A 21,623-nucleotide genomic window follows, 5' to 3' on the forward strand; every position below is an offset into this window, starting at 1 on the left:
CTCTACTTCTGGGGCCCTGCTGCCCTGGGGGTCCTGCTCCAGTCCTGGGGGTTGACTGCCCTCCGGCTGCTGCTCCCAGGGACCGCTCTCCGGATGGCCTCCAGCCACCCCTGGGGCTGCTGCTCCAGCCATGCTGGGACTGCTGCTGCTTGGGCGATCCCCAGGGCAACCCTAGGACTGCTGCTCAGGTGGCTCCCCGGAACCAGCCACACCAGCCACTGTTCCGGAGGTCCTTGGAGCCAGCTGCCCAGGGCCGCATGAGCAGCAGCTAGTGTGGCTGGCTCCGGGACCGCTGCTCAGACACTCCCCAGGACCGCTGCTTGGGACCAGCCAGAGCCACCGGCCCCAGATCGTTCCAGCAGCAGCCAATGCGGCTGGTTGTGGGGCACTCGAGCAGGGGGAACTAAGGCACAGAGAAGGGATGTGACCTGTGCAAAGTGAAATAATGAATCAGTGGCAGAGTCAGGCACAGAACTAACTACACAGGGAAGCAACTGATAGCGCTATGTTATAGTGGTGGTAGGCAGGAACCCGGTCACAATATCTAAGGTTGCAAAACAGTCTTCGTTACAGACAAGCACACGCCTACTTTTCATAACTTTCCCAGCAGCGCTTTCAAGTTGAAAAACTTTCCATGAGTGATCTCAGCCCAAGAGGAGGGGATTTTGCTACACTTTCTCCTATTTAAAAAAATCCTGCTACCTTTTTTCTCATGCCAATAGCTCAAAGAACAGCTCAAACCTCACCCTGAGGTTCTGAGTAACACCCACTTGGGTCAGTCAGGGACAAAATAAAACTGGTCCTGGATGGAAGTTTTTGGCGCTTGAGAGCGCTTGCCGCAGCAGATGTTCACTAAGGGCTCAATGCTAATGAAACATATCGATTTGAACAGCAGCAAGGCAGGAACCGGCTTTAAAATCCCAGGGTTGCATGATGCAAGTGCACCCATCCAAGAGAGTAATTAGGAGTCCCTCCATTCACTCTGACGGGAGCTGCTGGAGCAGGCCCTTAAGCACATCCATTAGCGGATAGCCACTAACATGGATCAGCTGGGCTGTGGTGTCTTACGGCATGTAAAAATGCAGACGCTTTACAGGGTTTGAAATATTCCTGGCCTGGAAGGAACCGACACCAGTTGCAAGGGATGAAATATGGTTGCATGCGTTAAAACTAAGCATAAAAGTGTATCTAGATTCTGGGCTCATGGGTTTTTGAGATGAAGTGCAGTGATAAGGGAGGAGAAAAGATGGTTTTGTGGTTAAAACCCTGGATGGGGACACAGGAGATGTAGGTTCAATGCCTGGCTCTACCACAGACTCCTTGGGTGACCCTGGGCAAATCACTTCATTGCTCTGTGCCTCATTTCCACCTCCATCTGTAAAACGGGGATAAATAATTCCTTCTCTTCCTAACAGGCTGCTGTGCAAGGGTATGTTTATTAGCAAAGGTAAGGTGTTCAAATATGACAGAGTACCTAAGTAGATGGAACTGGCCTAATTTACAATCATGCAACCCTGCTGACTGATGGTGGGGCCACAAGTGGGTGACTGTGGGCAGAATTCTGTGTTTGAAAAGAGGAAGGCCAAACGTGCAAGACAGACTGCTATCCTGCTGAGCGAGTGTGGTTTGGCCTGGTCTTCAAAATGAAATTTAGAGATTTCCCCAGATTGGATGCTGGAGGGAGGTTTTTTCCTCCCCTTTTAGAGAGAATTTGAGCTGGGCAAAGCATTCAGCAGCTTTGGGCGATAATCTTTTGGCCAGCCAGCCTGCAGCACCCACACAGCTGGGGTTTGTCATGCCCAGCCATAGCCGGGTGCAAGGCAACCATCCAAGCAAGGGTTAATCCCACACAACTTGGGAGCCGGGACAATCGACAACATAGTGTGGGAATGGTGGCTGGGTCATGAGACTTCACAACTTATTCGAGTTGGACAAAATGCCTTTTGTGTTGAGCTCTGGTTCAAAGTTGCAGCAGCTGAGAACGTGAAGGAGTTTAAAAAACATGTACACTCCCCCCCAGGCGAGCATCCTCAGTTATCCTTGAGCAAACAGCTTCTCTATCATAGCAGCATTGGTTATAAAGCTTCGGCCAACAGCACAAAGGCTTTTTACCTTGCATACCGCTTGCTAAGTTCTTCTGAACAGCAGGCAGAAATCACACACACTGTTCCCTTATTCAGGGACTCTAAATGGCAAAGTTATTAAAGCATGCAGAATATTAGTAATGGGATAGGGAGACGTGTACCTTTACAGATTGCAAAGTAGCCCATGTCAGTAGCCATGGAGCAACGGAGTTTTCAGCGACTTGTATGAAACGAGTTTGAGGGGTTTCAGTGCGGTGCGTAACGGACAGGTGTGCTGGGGGCTTTCAAGCTATGCACAACTGCCACGTTAAAGACTGAATGAGCCACAGGGCAGCAACTGACCTCAATCTCCCACGTAGTTTTTTCTCCAACTGAATACAACATTCTACGCTCACTAGATTGCATCACTATGTGCTGTTATAAAGATGCTACATTTCACCCCAGAGGAGGCTGCATTTCAGAGGTTCCAAAATTATATCCATGTGCATAATTTGTAGCACCTGGATCAAGGTACAGCGTCAATTTTAAATATAGTCAATTGAAAAAAGTGTCCCACAGTATCCCTTCCCTCAAAAGAGCCATACCAGGGAAACTAACTGAAGCCTGGTCTATGCTAAATTTTTTTTACTGACACAGCAGTTGGGAGGAGGGTGGTTTGGATTTTTTTTCCCCTTTAAATCATCATAGTTATGCCGGTAAAAGCCTTAATGTAGAGACAGTTATACTGATATAACTGTGTTTATGTCAGTACAGTTTATGTTGTTAAACCCAAACCAGCATTAGCTATACTGGAATAAGCATTTTTATACCAACTTAACTGCCTCCACACTGAAGGTTTTTGCCAGGATAGCTTTATCAGCCGAACTGTTCTTAGTGTAGACAGGCCGGGATGCTGCTGGGGAACCAGTGAAAGTGACAATACACAAAGTGATACAGAATGTACGAAGCGGAAGAGAAAAGGACAGTTGCCTGTTCCATCACTGGCGTTCTTCGAGATGTGTTGCTCAGGTGTATTCCACAGTAGGTGTGTGTGCTTGCCATGTGCACCGGTGCCAGAAGTTTTTCCCTTAGCAGTACCCGGGGGAGGGCACCACTGCGACCCCTGGAGAGGCACCTCTATATCGCACTATAAGGGGAGCCACGGGCTCCCCTCACCCTCAGTTCCTTCTTGCCAGAAAACTCCAACAGAGGGGAAGGAGGGCGGGATGTGGAATACACCTGAGCAACACATCTCGAAGAACTCCAGTTACGGAACAAGTAACTGTCCTTTCTTCTTTGAGTGATTGCTCATGTGTATTCCACAGTAGGTGATGCCAAGCTATATCTGATGGAGGTGGGTAGGAGATTAAGGGTTTCCAGGATGGAGTACTACTCTATCAAAGCTGGTGTCATCCCATGCTTGGGAGACGATAGCATACTGCGAGGAAAAGGTGTGGACAGAGGACCACGTGGCAGCCCTACATATGTCCTGGATAGGGACGTGGGCTACATAGGCGGCCGACGAGGCTTGCACTTTTGTGGAATGCGCCTTTACAATAGGCAGCGGGGGAATCTCTGCCAAGTTGTAACAGGTGCGTATGCATGAGGTGATCCAGCGGGAAAGGTGCTGGGTGGAAACTGGTTGCCAACTCATGCGCTCTGCCGACACAACAAACAGTTGCGAGGATTTCCTGAATGGCCTGGTTTGGTCCAGGTAAAAAGGCCATCGCTCTACATACGTCTGGCGTGTGTAGATGGTGTTCCTCGTTGGAGGAACGCGGCCTAGGTCAGAGTACTGGTAGAAAAATGTCCTGATCCATATGGAAGGGGGAGACCACCTTCAGGAGAAACACAGGGTGTGGGCAAAGCTAGACTTTATCCCTGTGGAAGACCATATACGGGGGTTCCGAGGTCAAGGCCCTAAGCTCCGAGACACGACAGGCTGAGGTGATGGCATTCTTGGTGGCTACTTGCCATAACACGTAGCCAAGGGTTCAAAGGGAGGACCCGTTAGGCAGGATAGCACTAGATTCAGATCCCTTTGCAGGACCACAGCCCTGGCGTACGGGAATGCACAATCTAGGCCCTTTAAAAAGCGGGGGGTCATCTGATGGGAAAAAAACTAAGTGACCTTCCACCGGAGGGTGGAAGACTGAAATGGCCGCTAAATGTACCCTGACAGAGGCAGGAGCTAGTCCTTAGGTCCTAAGGGACAGAAGGTAATTGAGAATGAACTGGAGGGATGTAGATGAAGGGGAGGCACCCCGCATCCCCACCCACCTAGAGAACCTAGACCATTTGGCAAGGTACATCTGTCATGTGGATGGCTTTCTGCTCTCCAGCAGAATTCATCTGACATCCTCTGAGCACCTTCCCTCTTCCTCATTTAACCATGGAGCAACCAAGATGTCAGGTGAGGCGCAGCTAGGTTGGGTGGAGAAGGCATCCCCTCTTCTGGGAAAGGACATCTGGGCAGAGAGGCAGCCACTGTGGTGGGGGGAGGAGGGGGCCCTAGAAGTTGTAAGAGGATCCCGTACCAATGTTGGTGGGCCCAATCCGGGGCTACGAGGATAACCCTCGACCTGTCTGCCTTTACTTTTTGCAGGACTTTGCGTATCAGTGGGAACGGTGGAAAGGCATAGAACAGTTGGCCTGACCACCGGAGGAGAAATGCGTCTGAGATCACCCCCCGCTTTCTGCCCTTGCCCTGGAGCAGAATTGGGGGCAGCGTCGGTTCTGGGTGGTAGCAAAGAGGTTGACCCAGGGAGCTCCCCACTCTTGGAAGAGCTGTCAGGTGACCTCCCAGTGGAGTGACCACTTGTATTGGCAGGAAAACACCCTGCTGAGGTGATCGGCTCACACACTGCGCGCTCCGGGTAGGTGAGCTATGCAAAAATCCCATAGGTCCAGGGCTTCCCAGCACAGGTCCAAGGAATGCCCTGGAATTCTACCGGTACCCTCTCCACCACACCCAGGTCCAGCAGGTGCACCACCTCCTGGCTTAGAAGGGGGACATGATACAGTTTCCCGAAGTCCTCCCAGGACGGGGGGTAGTAGAGGGGGAGTGAGGTGAACTGCAACATGTAGCCCCTGGAAATAGTGCCAAGGACCCACTGGTCCAACGTTATATGGGACCACTCCACTCAGAATGCAGATAAACGGTTGCAGAACACAAACTTTATTAACTGGGTGGCTTCCGCAGCAACAGGCCCAGTGGCCCCCCACAAAGAGTCAAAACCGCCTCTTCCTGCTTCTTGCCCTTTGAGAGACCTGCGTCTCTGCTCCCTCAGTCTCTCAGGCGGGGGTTCATATCTGCCCCTAGCGGGAGGTGCTGAAGTCTGCGGCCTAGGTTTGTCCTTTGCTGGCAGGATATATAGGCCCAGAGTTTGCAGGGTGGTGCGAGAGTCTTTCATCCCATGCAGGCGGACGTCGGTTTCATCTGCAAACAGCACTTTCCCGTCAAAGGAAAGGTCTTGCATCAAGGACTAGGACTCTGCAGACAGACCGGACAGGAGAAGCCAGGACGCCCTGCGCGTACGTATGGCCGAGGCCATCGAACAGGCTGCCGTGTCGGCCATATCCAAGAAGGCCTGGAGGGCTGCTTTCACTGCTGCTGCCTCTTCCTCAACCAGAGCCTTGAACTCCTTTTTGTCCACTCCGGGAGAAGAGGCTCGAATTTCAGTAGAGACCCCCATAAGTTCAAATCATAGTGGCTCAACAGGGCTTGATGGTTGGCCACTTTGAGCTGGAAGCTCACGGAATAAACATTCCTGCCAAAAGAAACCAGTCTCCTGGCGTCTTTGTCCTTGGGGATTGGCGTGGGCTGACCATGGCATTCCCGGTGGTTGACTGACTCCACCACCAAGGAGTTGGGTGCCTGGTGGGAGTACAAGTACTCGTGTCCCTTAGCCGGGACAAAGTACCTCCTCTCCACTTTTTTGGAGATAGGTGCAGGGAAGCTGGGGTTTGCCACAGAGTAGTCGATATGTTGGCTACCCCTTGGTGGAGAGGTAGGGCCACACAGCCCCATGCAAAGGAGGACAGCACATTGAAAAGTGTGTCTGATGGCTCCTCCATCTCCTTGGCCTGGAGTTGGAGATTTGAGGCCACCCACTTGAGGAGCTCCTGATAAGCCTTAAAGTCCTCCTGTAAAATGGGCGGAGGGGCCACTATGGTCTCCTCCGGCACCAGCAAGGGGGCTGGTCCGGCTTTCAGGATGTTGGGAGGTGCCAGTGGTTCAATTTCCAAAACCGAATCCGGGCCCGATACTGCCTGGTCAGTACCCATCGACTGACTGTTGCGCGGGGGCGGGGGGAACCGAATGGGCGTGGGATGCTCCAGCCACCGAGTGGGGTCTTGCCTGGGTGGGCAACTGCGGCCACTGACACCATTACCCTAGCCATGGTGCCCCTTGCCACTGACCAGCTTGGGTACCCAGCAGTGCAAATTGCTCTTGAGGGGCGGTGCGGCTCAGGGACGGGCGACTGGGTGCTGAAGCCGAGGTCACCATTGACAGCACAGTGTCGGAAGAACGGCGGGAGTGTCTATGGTCGTGTCGGTAACAACCTGGAGATCTGGACCTCAACAAGGAGCGGTACTCGTCGGTGGTGCTGCTCTCATAGCTACAACGCCTAAAGTGTCAAGGGGAGCTCCGGGCGTGGTGTCTGGTGGAGCAGGCACTCGAACCTGAGCATTTGTAGTGACAGCATCGGAATCTGCTCCTATAGCCACAATTCGAGGACGAGCATCGGCGCCACTTATCTCAATGCCTGTCCCCCCAGTGGGCTGTATAAGACCCTCAAGACTCTGGTGCAGGTGAGTCAGCCAATCTGAGTGGAGTGGAGGGCTGACACAAACTAAGTGAAGACCTCGTCAAATGGGGCAGCGCACGGTCCTCGGAGCGGGGACTGTGTCTTGCCGTGGAGAGCTGGTGTGCTCCCAATGGTGGCTTCCTTCAGGACCAGGTGCTCGTCTCAAGCAGCGCACCCGGCACCGGAAGGGAAAGGATGTCATGCACGGCCTGTGCAGCCTCCGGCGTCGACGGCATTCTCACCGCGGGAAAGGCACACATGGGCGAGACCAGGCTACTCCGCTCAGTGCGAGTCGGACGTCTGGGTCCCAAGGGGGATCGTGGGGTGCCCAACTCAGGTCCAGCCTCACCCCTGTCTTTTTGTAGGCACCACTGAGTCTTTCCCTGCTTCTTAGCAGGTGAGGGATGCCAGCTGATGGAGGGAGCCTCACTCCGCACTGAGGACGCAGTGCCCGGTGCCATGTCCGGACGGCGCAGTGTCTGGGGCCAACATAGATTCCATTAACAAGGCCCAGAGTCGGATATCCCTCTCTCATTTAGTTCAAGGCTTGAACGATCTACAGATTTTACAGTGGTCTGTAATGTGGGTCTCAACCAAGCAGCTGAGACACTGAGCGTGCGGGTCGCTTCTTGGCACAGAACTGCAACAAGAGTCGCACGACTTGAAGCCTGGGGCACAGGGCATGCCCCACACCAGGCAATCAACTAAAGAAGTTATCCAACTACTGGAGAAGACAAGGACTGCTAAGGCTAATTGGAGAGCTACATCAAATCTGGAGCACAAAAGTTCCGACTACCTTCACTGGCCGCAAGAAGGAACTGAGGGCGGTGGGGAGCGCGGAGCTCCCCTTACAGCGCAATATAGAGGCGCCACTCCAGGGCAGTGCTCCCCCCTACAGATACCACTAAGGGAAAAGCTTCCAGCACCGGTGCAGGTGACGAGCATGCACACCTACTGTGGAATACACGAGCAATCACTCGAAGAATACATCTCTTCCTAGTTGAATAATCTGAGCCATTACTTGTAACAGCAGGGAAGTTATTTTCACACAGAAAGGCGATTTTAACTCCTTTCAGGGCTTGCAGACAAATGACTCTTTTCAAAAAAGGCAGAAACATGACTTGACAACTCACAAATTTTAATTGGTTTATTTAAGACAGATTCCAAAATTATTGCCATTGGAGTCAGCAGTTTATGGGAACTCTGTGAATTCAAGTGACATGCCCATGTCATGTCAGGGTCAAAGTTAAAACTGTTGACATCGTACTGTTTAATGACCAGGTTTGCCTGAGGGAAGAGTTTGTTTAATTTTTTCTCTTATTGCCCTGCACTTATTTAAAGTTTAGCTGGATGAAAGGAGGAATCTGATTGGCTAATGACGGTTGTGAACCATATGGTATAGGCAGATAAGTCACAGATGGTTGGTTAGCCAATAAGTACTACGTTTGCAAAGCATCCTTCAGCCTGAAGATCCCAAAGCACTTTATAAATAAAGTACAGAGCTCCTTCCCCACTGCCAAAATGCCACCAGCTCTGCCACCAACACATCTGCTGTTTAATAACAATGTTACACAACAGTTTAGAGCTAAATCATCTCACTCATCGATGAGAGGGACGGACAGGTTCAGGGCACCGTTACTTGGTTTTAAGGAGAAGGCTTCATGGGAATAACCGCTTGGAAGAGCTGAAGGTGCCTGCCATTTGACCCCAGGTGTCACCACACACCGAAGGAGGCACACAAGGCTGCTGCTTATGTCCTATTGCTCAAGATACAGCCATACTATCAGCACCAGGAGTGCTGCGGAGGATTATTAAAATGATGTTGGTATTAAAACAAAATTCTGCAGTTTGTTGTCCAAAGCCCAAACATTACTGCATCCCTCACTCACCACCAGCTGGAGAAATGGGCACGTCCTCCACTACGAACAGCTCACCCCCATTATAGGTCACCCAATGCAAGTCCTTGTCTGTTCCATTTACACTGAGGGAACAGTTGTCCCGGTTCCCCTTTCCCACTCAATGTCTGCAGCCCTCGACCTCTTGAGAGAAACGCAGCTCTCAGGCCATTCGGAGCATGAGCCATCTCTGCTGACACCAGTTTCTGCAGCATTACAGGGCAAGCCTGAGCAGGTCTCTTTCTGCCTAGGATCCTCCCTAAACTCCGAAGAGGCCTAGAAGCACAGCACAGAGCCAACAGTGGGAAGATGGCAGGCAGGAGGAAATGAAGCATTCCTAAAGTAGGGTGTTTGCCTATTTAGTAGCAGCCGGTTTCACCTCTGCCATGTCGCTATTAAAATTCAACTGCTTCCCAAAAAGAATGTGCTGTTGGCAATGTGGTGCCATCAAAGCATCTGAATTAAGTGGACCTGCAAAACAAAAGCATGCTCTTGAGATGAAGATCCTGGATGTCAATAGAAACCAATGACATGGTTTAGACAGAGTATTAAAAGGCAATTTAGAGCTGGCGAAAAGCACTGGATTGACAGTGTAGGAGGATGAAATGCTCTCTGTTTAACAGATAAATGGTACCTCCTTAGCAATGAGAGAACTTTTACATCCATGGATCTCAATGGGGGGTATGCGTCATTTTGGTTTCACAGCTGGGGTAACAGACGCAGAGAGAGGGTAAGTGACTTGGCCAAGGTCAGTGAGCCAGGAACAGAACCCACGTTTCCTGACTCCTAATGCCATGGTCACCTGATTGCCCCCCTTTTTATCATAGAAACCCCAGAATGCCCCCCATTCTGGAGGAACCACCCCTAGGAAAGCTGGGCCTTGGCACTCTGCTGAGGCCATGAGTAGGGGGGTAATTAGTGCCTAGAGTGGTAGCAGCTTTTGCGACGTGAACGCTTCCCTACTAGGAATCCAAACTGACCCCCATGTCGTCTGAACAGATGTCAGACAATAATGACTTTCAGGCACCTCCTGAGAGCGACTTGCGAATCTAAAGGCAAAATGCCACATGGGCTATTACTGAACTCAAAAGGTGCATTTTGTGGTTTCTTCTCCTTACAAACCCCGGCCATGTTTGGATCTAAGGGACTGCGGCTCTAGGCCACAAACCCCAGATTTCTTAACTATGGACTAAGGCTGAAATGGACAAGATGTTGGAGAAGGCACCAGCATCTCTAGATTATGGCAAAAAACTGCATAACTGCAATCAAATCATTAGATGACCTGCACTTGTCCTGGGGTCCATCACATCACCTGCCCCCATTCACCTGCCAGACCCAGGTCTGACCCGCCAGAGATCTGCTTCTTACTGCTGCACAGAAAAGCATGTCAGGGTAGAAGCAACAGCAAGGCATATAGGGATGCCACATCCCCATTTTATGATTCTGCTTTTTATACCAGGTACCCGCCCAAAGGTTTAAAAAAATTGGATTTTTCTACCACCAATTCTCCAGCCTGTAATTACAAAGAGTTTTACCTGCCCCACCATTTGTATTTATAAGTCACTTCTTACCCCAAAGTACTTTACAAGACATACACAACAGCATGCAGGAACTATACCCACCACTGAAATGCAGCCACCTCTAGGGTGGGATGTACACCACACACGATAGTTTACAAAATGAAAAGACAACTCTCACATCCCATTAGATTCCCCTGGCGGAGTTAGGCAGGAAGACTATACAGTAATTACTCAATCTGAAGTTTGGACAGAAGCTGAATTAACGCCCACCGCTTTTCCAACAAGTGTCGTGGAACGCTTGACCACAAGTGATAAAGAACCTTGGTTTTACTTCACATAAAAACAATACACCTCCTCCAACAGCGCAGTGCCGTGCAGAAGTTCCAGTGATGCCAAGTGACATGGTAGGTTTTCCTCGGAGCTCTCCTCTCCGAGCACTGACCAAAAAGGGGCAGATCTACAGAGCCAACGCAACAAGGAAAAACCTCCTTAAATCGTCAACCATTTCCTAGATCAGAAACGGCTGCATCCTGTATGTGCCTTCAGAGAAGCCAGTCTAGGGCTGATATATTTGTCAGAGCATCTAAATTGGTCAGGGACATTTGCGTCTAAAATCAGCACACAAAAAACCCTCCAGTCTGTTGTTTTGGCATCTGAATTCTTTTGATTTAGATCTTAAACTCAGGAGGTAGACAGCTCTCGGCCAACTCCCAGCACTGGGTAAAAACTATCATCAAAAGAACCTCTACCATTAGGCAAATTACGGAGCACCACCCAGTTTCTTCGAACTCCTGGAAACACATGGCATTAGGAGGTAATTCAGCAATGCCCCATCAGCCAGGTAAGTTACAGAGAGCTGGGAGAAGGCATCCCAAGACACGGATTTGAATTTTACAAGCAAGCCTGTCTACAACAATTTTAGCATTCACATTGTTTTTTCCCTTTTACTGCTGTGTCAAAGATGAAAACAGCTGAAGGATGACTTAAAGATCCAGCTGAATGGTATCATTTACCGCTGTACTCTGGGACATGCTGACCAGCCATTTGTGCTGGAAAGGCAGTGCAACTGAGTGGTTAAAGCAGAGAATTGGGAAACAGGGCTTCCTACTCCCAGCTCTGACACGCAGGGTGTCTATAACACAACACCCAAGGCTGGCCCACACCTGCTTGAAGGGCTGTAAAATTGTGGTGTAAATGTTTGGGCTCAGGGGTCCCAGAGCATGGGCTCCAGTACAAGCCCAAATATCTCCACCACACGTTTACACCGCCGCAGCACGAGCCCAAGTTAGCTGACAGAGGCCAGCCGCAGGGGTTGAACTGCAGTGTAGACATACCCTAAGTCACTTCTTCCCTCTGTACCCCATCTATCAGACAGGCACCCCATCACTCAGCTGCCTCAGAACTGTTCTGACACACAACTGCGTGCAAAGCTCTTTGAGATACTCAGGCCAAAGGCTCTATTAAATACAAAGAATTAGGGCCAACCCTCCTCCAACCACGCCCTCCCCCAAATCACAGACTTCCGCAAGAAAGAATGTCCATCATCATCTTCTCCTCCTCTCTCTGACTAAACAGCGACCCGGATCCGTACCTTCCGCTGCACGGAGTTGGGATGAAACAGGGAGATAATTGCTACCCAAACTGAACTGACTCTCTGGTATCAATGGCTCTGTTTGAACGTAATAAGATGTTATAGGGTTGGGATTCCTCACTGTAAGCGAGGAGATTATTAGGGACACTGCAGCCCACCAGCAAAGGGATTCATTACTTGTCCTTCAGTTTCTGGCACCAGGAAAATGTAAATACATTTCACATGATGACCCAATAGAGAAAGCCTCTATAAAAGGGGATAATTCCTTCAGTCATATGTAGGGCTCTACCAAATTCACAGCCATGAAAAACACGTCAGAGCCCGTGAAATCTGGTCTTTTGTGCACTTTTATCTTATACTATACAGGTTTCACAGGGTAGACCAGCACTTCTCAGATGGGGGGTCCTGATCCAAAAGAGGGTCATGGGGCAGGGGGGGCTGCAAGGTTATTGTAGTGAGGGCACAGTATTGTCACCCTTACTTTTGTGCTGTCTTCAGAGCTGAGGCCAGGGAGCGGCAGCTGCTGGACAGGCACCCAGCTCTGAAAGCAGCACCCAGCCTGCAGCAGCACAGACGTAAGGGTGGCAATACCATCCCAGGTCACCCTTACTTCTGCGCTGCTGCCTTCGGTGTTGGGTCAGGACCCACCCCTACAGTTACAACACCATGAAATTTCAGATTTAAATCCCTGAAATCATGAAATTTACTGTTTTTCAATCCTACAACCGTGAAATTGACCAAAATGGACTGTGAATTTGGTAGGGCCCTAATCATACAGATGTAGAAGATAAGCAAGATAGTCAGAGATTACAAGGCCAGAAGGGATCATTGGAATCATTCACTCCGACCTCCTGAATGAAACAGGCCAGGGAACTCCTCCAAAATAATGCCTGCAGCATACTTTTTAAAAGGCATCCAATCTTGACTGAAAAATTGTCAGTGATGGAGAATTCATCATGACCCTTGGCAAACTGTTCCAATGGTTACTTACTCTCACCATTAAATATGTCTGCCTTATTTCTAGTCTGAATTTGTCTAGCTTCAGCTTCCAGCCACAGGGTCATGTTAGACCAGCGGTTCTCAAAGTTTTGTAGTGGTGACCCCTTTCACACAGCGAGCCTCCAACTGTGATCCCCCTTATAAATTAAAAACATTTTTATATATTTAACACCATTATAAATGCTGGAGGAAACACAGGATTTGGGGTGGAGGCTGACACCTGGCAACCCCCCCCCACGTAATAACCTCACCACCCCCTGAGGGGTCCCAACCCCAATTTGAGAACCCCTTAGACCTTTCTCTGCTAGATGGAATGGAATAGCTCATTATTAAATATTTGTTCCCCATGTTGGTACTTACAGACTATGATCAAGTCACCCCTTAACGTTCTCTTTGTTAAGCTAAATAGACTGGATTCATCACCTGATGAGAGGGACAAAACCCACTAGGATTTAGTTTAGAGACTAGAAAAATCAGAGGCAGTGTGATCTAACTGGTAGAGGCCCTGGACTGGGAGTTAGGAGACTTGGGAGCTATTCCCAACTCTGCCACTGACTCTTGTGTGACCTTGGGCCAGTCACCTCACTTCTTTGTGCCTTTGTTGTCCTCCCTTTGTCTGTCTCCTCAATTTAAATTGAGATCTTTGGGGGAGGGGGAGCAGGGACTATCTCTTTCTGTGTTTGCGCACAGTGCCCAGCCCCTCTGGCCTCTAGGTATTACCATAATACAAACAACAACAGAAGGGATGAGTGTGAGAATTAAAACTGTGGAGGGTAAAGTGAAAGCTGATCCACTCCTTTTTCTGGCTGTGCCACAAGGCTAGGGCCCAGGAGACACCTGACAATGACAACAAGCAAATTCAGAATAGGAAGCAATATCGCCCTACGTAGGGCCTCACCCGAGATGTTCTGAACTCTTCCAAGGAGTTGCAGGTGCTCCATGTGTATCAGGACAAGGCCTGCATAGTTAGAATGTTTTGCCATAGGAACGAGAAAAATACTATAGTTGATTATTAAAGAACTGGCTCTTATAGTCAGCTTCTGTGGCCATGCAAACCCCCATTGATTACCCCTATTACCACGGGGTAATCAAATCCTCCTGCTTTATGACACATACTGATTACTGCAGGGGTCAGAAAGTCCTCACGTGTTACAGCGATGCATTGGGGCAGCTCATTTTCTGTTGAGGCGTCAGGTATTGGTTAACATTGGAAGCAGGACAGTGATTAGATAATAATGGTCTGAATCAATATGGCATATCATACATTAAAAGAAAACCCTTCAGTTAAGGTATAGCAGAAGGAGCAAGCCCTAAACACAGCTAAATACAACCAGCCCAGCCAGCTAACCTACAGAAGGGCAGCACAGAAGACACACGGGGATGATTCTACACTATGTCAACACATGGCCGTTTTAACCACTGACATTAAAAACTAGGGCAAACTTCTGTGGTGCAAGGTTTGTCTTAACTGGTTATTCCATCCAGACCTCCTTGACAATTATCTCCTGTGTCATCAGGGGACCACATTTAATCTCGCAGGAATGTGTCTCGATACATGTATAGATGCAGCAATACAGTCAAGACCTGTGTGTGTACCAAACCGGGGTGTGTAGGGGGGGCTCTCTTTGCTGGTACAATAGTGCACTATTCAAACACAGTCAGACATCAACGACCATCTCCCCCCATATACATAGTTTAATGGAAGGTCTTTTTTTCACTGCAGGATCAGACTCTCAAGGCCAAGAGCAAAATTTATCTGCATGCCTATCACAGTCCAATGGACTCTCTCCTCCCCCAAAGTTGCTCTGGTATTGCCATAAAGAAACAAACAGATTGTGGTGATTTTAAGATTACTTATTTTTAAGAGGGAAATCTTTAAAGTAACCAGAATGCATCGCTACAAAACCACAGTTCAGATAGGATTTTCAAAGACAGCTTTACTTCCTGAAATGTCCAACTCTTGTCGTCTTTGGGCACTTAACTTCCTCAGGAAACCTCAGACATCACCATTTTTGCAACACGGAGTGGGGGGCGAGAGAGAATGCCTGGAATTGAATTGGTTACGATGGGAGGGCTTCTGTTTTTAAGGGCAGAGTTGAAGTGTTGTGTTTTGATGGCTCTGTAAACCTGAAAGCAACCAACAAAATTTCAATGGGCAACACGCAGCCATGTCACCAAATAGTCTTGCCATCAGCCTGAAAAATCGCCATTAAAAAGATAAAACAGGCTCTGGTGCTAACCCACTCCCCAGAACACCACCTAGGAAGGAATCTCTGACCTCACCTGGCATGGGCCCATGGAGAGACTCTGGCACATGGTGGGGGAGCGGGGGTGTCAGTCCATAAATTTCCATCTGGACTTGAAGACAGGGTGAGGATACGGGCCTCCAACGTAGGCCATGTTTCTGTTCTAGCTGCTTGGAAGACAGGGCACGAGTCGACACAAGGCATTTGAGGCCAAATCCTGCATTCCTTACTCAAGCAGGACTCCCATTGTGCAACCAGAGCTCCTCCCAGAGTCTCAACCTTGGGCAACCTGCAGAACTGGGCATCTCAGGACTAGTCCCCTTCACTCCGGAATCACTTCTTTGCAGTCCCATCCTTTATTGTTTTGTCTACAAATTAATCAAATTATCTTTTCAATTCACGCAACCCTCCCTTCTCACCCTCACGTGATCTCACACACATTTACTATTCTGTCTTGCAGACAGACATATTAAGGCTAGCTTTGGATATACTTTGATACCTAGTTCCCCACTGCCCTCAGGTTGCGAAGCCCAATCAATCATCTTCAAAACTGCAATCATTTTACCATCTCTATTCCCCTCCGCCCTGACCAAAACCCTCCCTCAAATACTCATGCCATTTCCTTTCCTGCTCCCTCTGGCTTAAGAGTTTAAAGGTCTCGTGTTATTCTGATTGCCTCAAAGGCCAATAATCTTTTCCACAGCAGGAAGGAAAAAATAAAAAGACGAAAGTTTAGGTTTACTGACAAAGCAAAGCGCACAAGGCAGGAGTGGCACTTATGTAATGCCTGGTTTGTGAATAAGCAGATAGTTCTTGTCTTATTGCTTATTACCTGAAGTGCAAAAACAAATCCCAGGAGTAAGCATGCTATAAAATCAATTCTTAGGAATGGTGTCCGGCCATTAACTTTTTTTTCCTCCAGTATACTTGATTGTACAGCTACAAAGGAAGGGAATGCTGAACAGCACCTCCTGTCCTCTCTGCCTGTTGGGGCAGGAGACTTTGGGTAAGGAGAGAACTCCTACCTGTAGCTACAAGCCCAAGCTCCAGTGACTTGCACAGCACTGCACTGGAGATGCATTCAGAAACAGGAATGAGGGGAAAAATTGTCTACTTCCTGGTTTCCAGTGGGGAATAGCTGGGTATGTCAATCAGGACTTTAAGAGCGCAAACAGAACAATAGATGGTGTTAAAATACATTGGGTGGCACTGCTCCACACGCATGAGCTGCAGTGAAAGGAGAGCTGCATGCCCTTTCAGAGACTGAGGTATAACTTTGTGGAATTTAAAGAACAGTTGGCATGAAAAGAAGAAATGAAAAAGAAAAGAAGTAATGGAAGTGCTAAACACCCACAGCGAACTCCGGGGCATTTTGTCATTAGGGAATGAGGATTTACAAGTCCTGTCTGCCACCTGCAGCTATGCTACAGCACAACATGAGTCCGTCTCCCACTCCTTGTCATATAAGAGCAGACCACCAGATCCCCTAATCTAGGGCTCATCAACACTGGGGGGGGGGAACTCGATCCAATATATGCAACTTCAGCAACATGAATAGCGTAGCTGAAGTCGAAGTATCTTAGATCAATTTCCCTCTTTGTCTCACGGTGCGGGATCGACATCCACGGCTCCCCCTGTCGACTTCGCTACCGCCATTCATGCTCGTGGAGTTCCAGAGTCAACGGGAGCGCGTTCAGGGATCGATATATCGCGTCTAGATGAGACACGCTAGACCGATCCCCGAGAAATCGATCGCTACCTGCCGATACGGCGGGTAGTCTAGACGTACCCACAGTCTTGTCTCCCACCTAAAGCCACACCAGAGCAGTCCATTTGGTACAGTGTTCCACTCCCTATCATATCAGGGCAGAATGCACTTATGGTCCTGTCTCCCAAACAGAACAGAGGCCAAAGCCTAATGCTTCAGAGGAACGTGAAAAATCACATCATGCGCTGGGTCTTTGGGGAGAAATTCTTCTTTGACTTCACAAGGGATCACCCTATGCCCTGCTCCACAAGAACAGATTACTGCCATTTGGACAGCTAAGACCATGATCCAGTCCATTCTCCAGAATCCAGCTGCAACGTTTGGGCTTTCGACAATGTGATGCTAGACTAAGTGCAGCATCAAGATATTGCATGGGAGTATGAGGAGGTATTTGTATAGAATCCCAATGCCTGTCTGACCTCATTTACTCCTGTTCTGACACCTCACTGGAGCTGTTCCAGGATTAGCTGGATGCTCTGAGTTCAGGTACCGAAGGCATGGACATACAACTGACTGGCTGGCGACATGACCAATAGAAGACAGTTCTGAACAGAAAAAAAACATTCTATTTCGGATCAAAAGGTCATGGGATTTGGCACAAATACTTCTCACCATCCAGGATGAGAGCTCATTTTCTCTCTCACTCAAATATTGCTCAAACGGCTTTTAATTACAAAGACAGGCTAGTCTCTCCAAAGTTTAGGATGACTGTTTATTGTTTTGATTAGCAAGATAACAAGTGGAAGTCTAATCGTCTGTCACAGATGACTTTAGCAGCCTAAGACTGTCACTTTTAATCAAGATTCAACTGCACGTCTCAAATGTTTGGGTTTGATTTTCAAGTTTGGGGGCCTAAATTTCAAACACGGGCACTTATGTTCTGATGTTCAATTCTACAACGGGGTTCTAAAATGCATACTTGGGCACCCAAATAACCACTTAGGCAAACAAAATGCTAATTTAACAGCTCAATGGTAACACTGACCGAGATCTTCAAATGTACTTAGTCTCCTAACTTCTACTGAAATCAGTGGGAGTTAGGAGCCTAAATACCTTCGAGGATCTGGGCCAAGGTGCCTCAACTTTAAACGTTCTAACTTATTAATGAGCTTTGGGTTCACTGACAAAATGCAGTTACTTATGGCTGCAAAAGCATAGCCATAAGAAAAAAAAAAACTGTCAGTCTTCAATTGACATTCATACATATTAGTACAGTACTGGAGTTGTAAAGCATTATGGGCCTGACATTCAGAGGTTATGGGTAGCCCCAAGTCCACTGAAGTAAATGGGATCTTCCAGTGCTCAGCACCCCTGAAAATCATGCCTTTAAGAAAAGTAAGTATTATAACTAAGTATTATCAGTTCCCTGTACCACAATGCAACAGGGTGCATTTCTGAGCTCAAAAAAGGCCACGCGAAGACCCACAGATCAGCATAAAGCACAGAACTATTTTATCCATGGTCTAATTAGTTAGAACTCCAGCACTGCAAAACTCTCCCTAGGCACAACTAAGGCATGGTGGAAAAATCCCACCACCTCATCCACATTTGGGTTGTGCCGCTGCACTCCCTCCTTTCCCAGAGCAAGCCTGAACAACAGCCAGAATGAATATTAAACAGCAATGGCTCCTCTCCAATAACCCATTCATAGACTTAAAAAAAAAAGAAAACGTTTAAAAACAACATCTGTAAGCAAACTGCTGGAATTCGTAAACCTGCTGCTTTCTCCAAATCAACCCTCATAAATGACCATAGGTTGCTTCTTCAATCCAAGACAAACTAATATTCTGTCACATCTCCTCAACCAAAGTACTAACAGAAAATCATGGAATTAACCACTTCTCTGCTGTTGCACTGCACACAACCCCCAATCCTCATCCTTCAACCTACTTAGACTGTAAACCCTTCAAGGTAGGCATCTTCTCTAACTATTTGTCCATAAAGTGCCTAATACACTTTGGGAACGATATAAATAATACATTTAATAGCAGAGAGATGGGTAATCTTGTTAGCTTAACTCAGGAACCAGCTGTAAATCCTGCCAAGTGGCCATTACAGGGAATCAGGACCATTCGCTGTCCAGGCTGCTGCTTGGAAATAATGGACCCTTCAGGGAACCACTGGGAAGTCTGCTAGAAATGCTGTAGTAAGGAGACGATGTAGGTAGCCATATTGGTCCTCAATGTGATGCATTTTATTAGACCAAGCAGTAGCTAATGCACAAACTTTGGGAGCATAAAGATCCCTGAGAAGAATGATAGAAAGGTCTGACAATCTTGTGAACTGTAAGCTACATACAGGTTCAACAAATTTAACATTTTTCCATGGTCTCAGTATAAACCTTTACTGACAGAGAACAGACAGCAGCACTTCCATTCCCCAGCTAGCTAGCCAGGAACCAACCACCAGCTCCAAACCACAGTCACCACAACTCACCAACTTGTTATCTAACCGATCAGCCCCGCAAAAGCTATGGTTCACGATGGGAAGTGTGCAATGACCTTCAGATATATTTCCTGGCCTCTATGGGAGAGCTTTTTAGACTGGCTCCCAGCCCAAAGCAGGGGCTTGACTTATAGCTCTCTGATCCCCAACTCAAGGGTTAGCTGTGGTTTCAGAGGAGGAGGAAGGCCGAGGAAGGCCCTGAACACTGGCAGGAGTAGAGAAGTCCCTTGGTCCTACCAGCCTGAGCTAGTGATGCTGAAGCCTTTACACTACTGGCTCGGTCTCCACATTCCAGCCTCTGCAGCAACTTGCCAGCTTGATTTCAGGGCTCCACAGCTCCACGGGGGCTGGCAATTGCTCCTCTCCGTGCCATTTTCTGGATGAATCTGTGCACAGCCAGTCTGATGGGGGCTCCCCCCTTCAACACGCCAGGGGTGGATTATCCAGCTGCAAGTTGCTTCCTGCAGCCTGGTGCCACCGTCCGGGTGCGAGAGGCTGGGGGGCGGGGGAGGAAAGCCCAGGAGCTGCCTCCCCACGTCTGCTCTGGCTGCCAAGGGAGGGGAGAGCCGGCCAGCAGGCTCCCCTCCCCCCACTGGGGCGGCCTTGTGCTTGGGGGCGGCCTTGGAGCCAACCCCCCCACCCTGGCGAGGCTCCCCCCCAGCGCCCTGCGCGCGGCTGGGCGGCGAGGCCCGGCCCCACCCCTCCCCCTCAGCGGGCGCCAAGCCCCAACCGCAATCCGGCCCCTCCCGCGGGGGCCTGCCGCCTGCCACACCCCACCCGTCCCCGGCGTGCCAGCGACCAATGGAGGCCTGCGCTGGGGGTGGGGCAGCGAGGCCGGGCCTGAGCCCTGCGACACCACCCAGGCTTGGGCCTACACTAGGCCCCGATCCGCGCTTTCTGAGCGCGGCGGCCGGGGACCTCGCCTCCCCGCGGCCGGGCTGCCCGTGAAGGGGGCGGGGGGGGCCCGGAAGTGCCGGGAGGGCGCTGCCCCCTGGCCGAGCTATCTCGGCGGCGCCTCCGCATCCCGCCCCCACTCTCGCAGCACCCTCGGTCCGCCATTGGCAGGCGGAAGCCGGGCGGGAAGGAGGGGCGGAGGGTCCTCTCCCATTGGCTCGGCGCCCGCCCATCAACACACCTCCCGGCCAGGGTTGGTTTGGAGGCGGACGGCTTTGCGCGGGCACCTGGGAGTGTTAGTCCAATGCCCATTGCACTGCAGACCGAGCGGGCAGGGAAACTACAACTCCCATGAGCCTCCTTTCCCACCCTCTGTGCGAGTCTCCCCCGTTTGCTTCCAAGCCCCCCTCAAAAAATCCCCCCAGGAAGCACCAGCCCAGCCAAGTACAACGTATTGCACGCAGCAGAGAATGGGGGGGGGGGAATTGCATTAACTACATGGCCGCAAAGTTATTTGCAACCCCCCTCGACCATATTGCAACTACCCCCACCTCAGTGCAACCCCAGTCCCGGACCAGCCTTGCAACTGCCAAATGCAAAGAGACAGGCAAGCAGATTAAACACCCTCCCTAGACAATGGAGAGAAAAATGAATCTCGCCCCCCCGCACAAACACGCGCTGTTCACCCTCTGCCCCCTCCCTTGCAACCCCCCTCTCAGCTGCTATAAATTCTCGGCAAAGCCCCCCCACTTCCCTATGTAAAAAATAAAATCCAATGTTAATAAAGTTGGGGTGCGATAAAGTAAAGCACAAGGCAGGGGGAGCAGGGACTTCCTCCTTCCAAGGCAGCCTCCCTGTTGAGGGGGGGTGGGGGGGCGGCAAGGGGGGTGAAATGTCCCTTGATTCAGCACCTCCCCTCCCACCCAAACGCCCCCCCCTCCCGAGACAGCCTGATCCCCTCTAGTCTTACCTGCTGGTCCTGGGGTGGCGGGGCTGGGGGTGGGGGGGGTCTGCCTGGAGTTTGGAGTCAGTTCCCGGCCAGCTCTCCCTCTCTCTCTGGTGTTACTGCCCCTACTGTAACTGTATATGCAAAGCCCCGTATGATGCTGAACTCCCTTCCTGGTTTCTCTAAGGGCAAAGGGGTCCTCCCTTCTCTTAAAGGTGCAGCAGCCTCCCCTCTCCCTCCCCGGGCGGCGAGCCTCCGCGCCAGGGCGCCTGAAACAGGCTCGGCGAGTCCCGGCAGAGAGAGGGAGAGAGGGCAGGACACCCTCCTGCCCCGGCTCGCCCTTCGCTGCTTCTGCCTCGGCTCCCCAAGATCCATCCACCCCCCAGCCGGGAGAGGGGAGCTGCACCATTCCTCTGCCTCCCTCCCTGGCTGCGATCCATGTTAT

At 50.0% G+C, this 21,623-nt stretch overlaps 1 protein-coding gene across 2 annotated transcripts in view; it reads right to left on the reverse strand.

Moving 5' to 3' along the window:
* ZBTB7A (zinc finger and BTB domain containing 7A) overlaps positions 1-21,623 on the reverse strand; it is a 42,483-nt gene extending 20,860 nt beyond the window's left edge. Inside the window, exon 1 of one of the 2 annotated variants that reach the window (XM_075070871.1) lies at positions 21,203-21,623. The gene's annotated coding sequence lies outside the window, so the exon portion shown is untranslated. Of the gene's footprint in view, positions 1-19,575; positions 19,971-21,202 lie in introns of those variants that run through there. The other variant, XM_032768767.2, reaches the window with a different exon arrangement.

Source organism: Chelonoidis abingdonii, chromosome 11 (genome assembly GCF_003597395.2).
Source record: "Chelonoidis abingdonii isolate Lonesome George chromosome 11, CheloAbing_2.0, whole genome shotgun sequence".
Taxonomy (NCBI): Eukaryota; Metazoa; Chordata; order Testudines; family Testudinidae; genus Chelonoidis; species Chelonoidis abingdonii.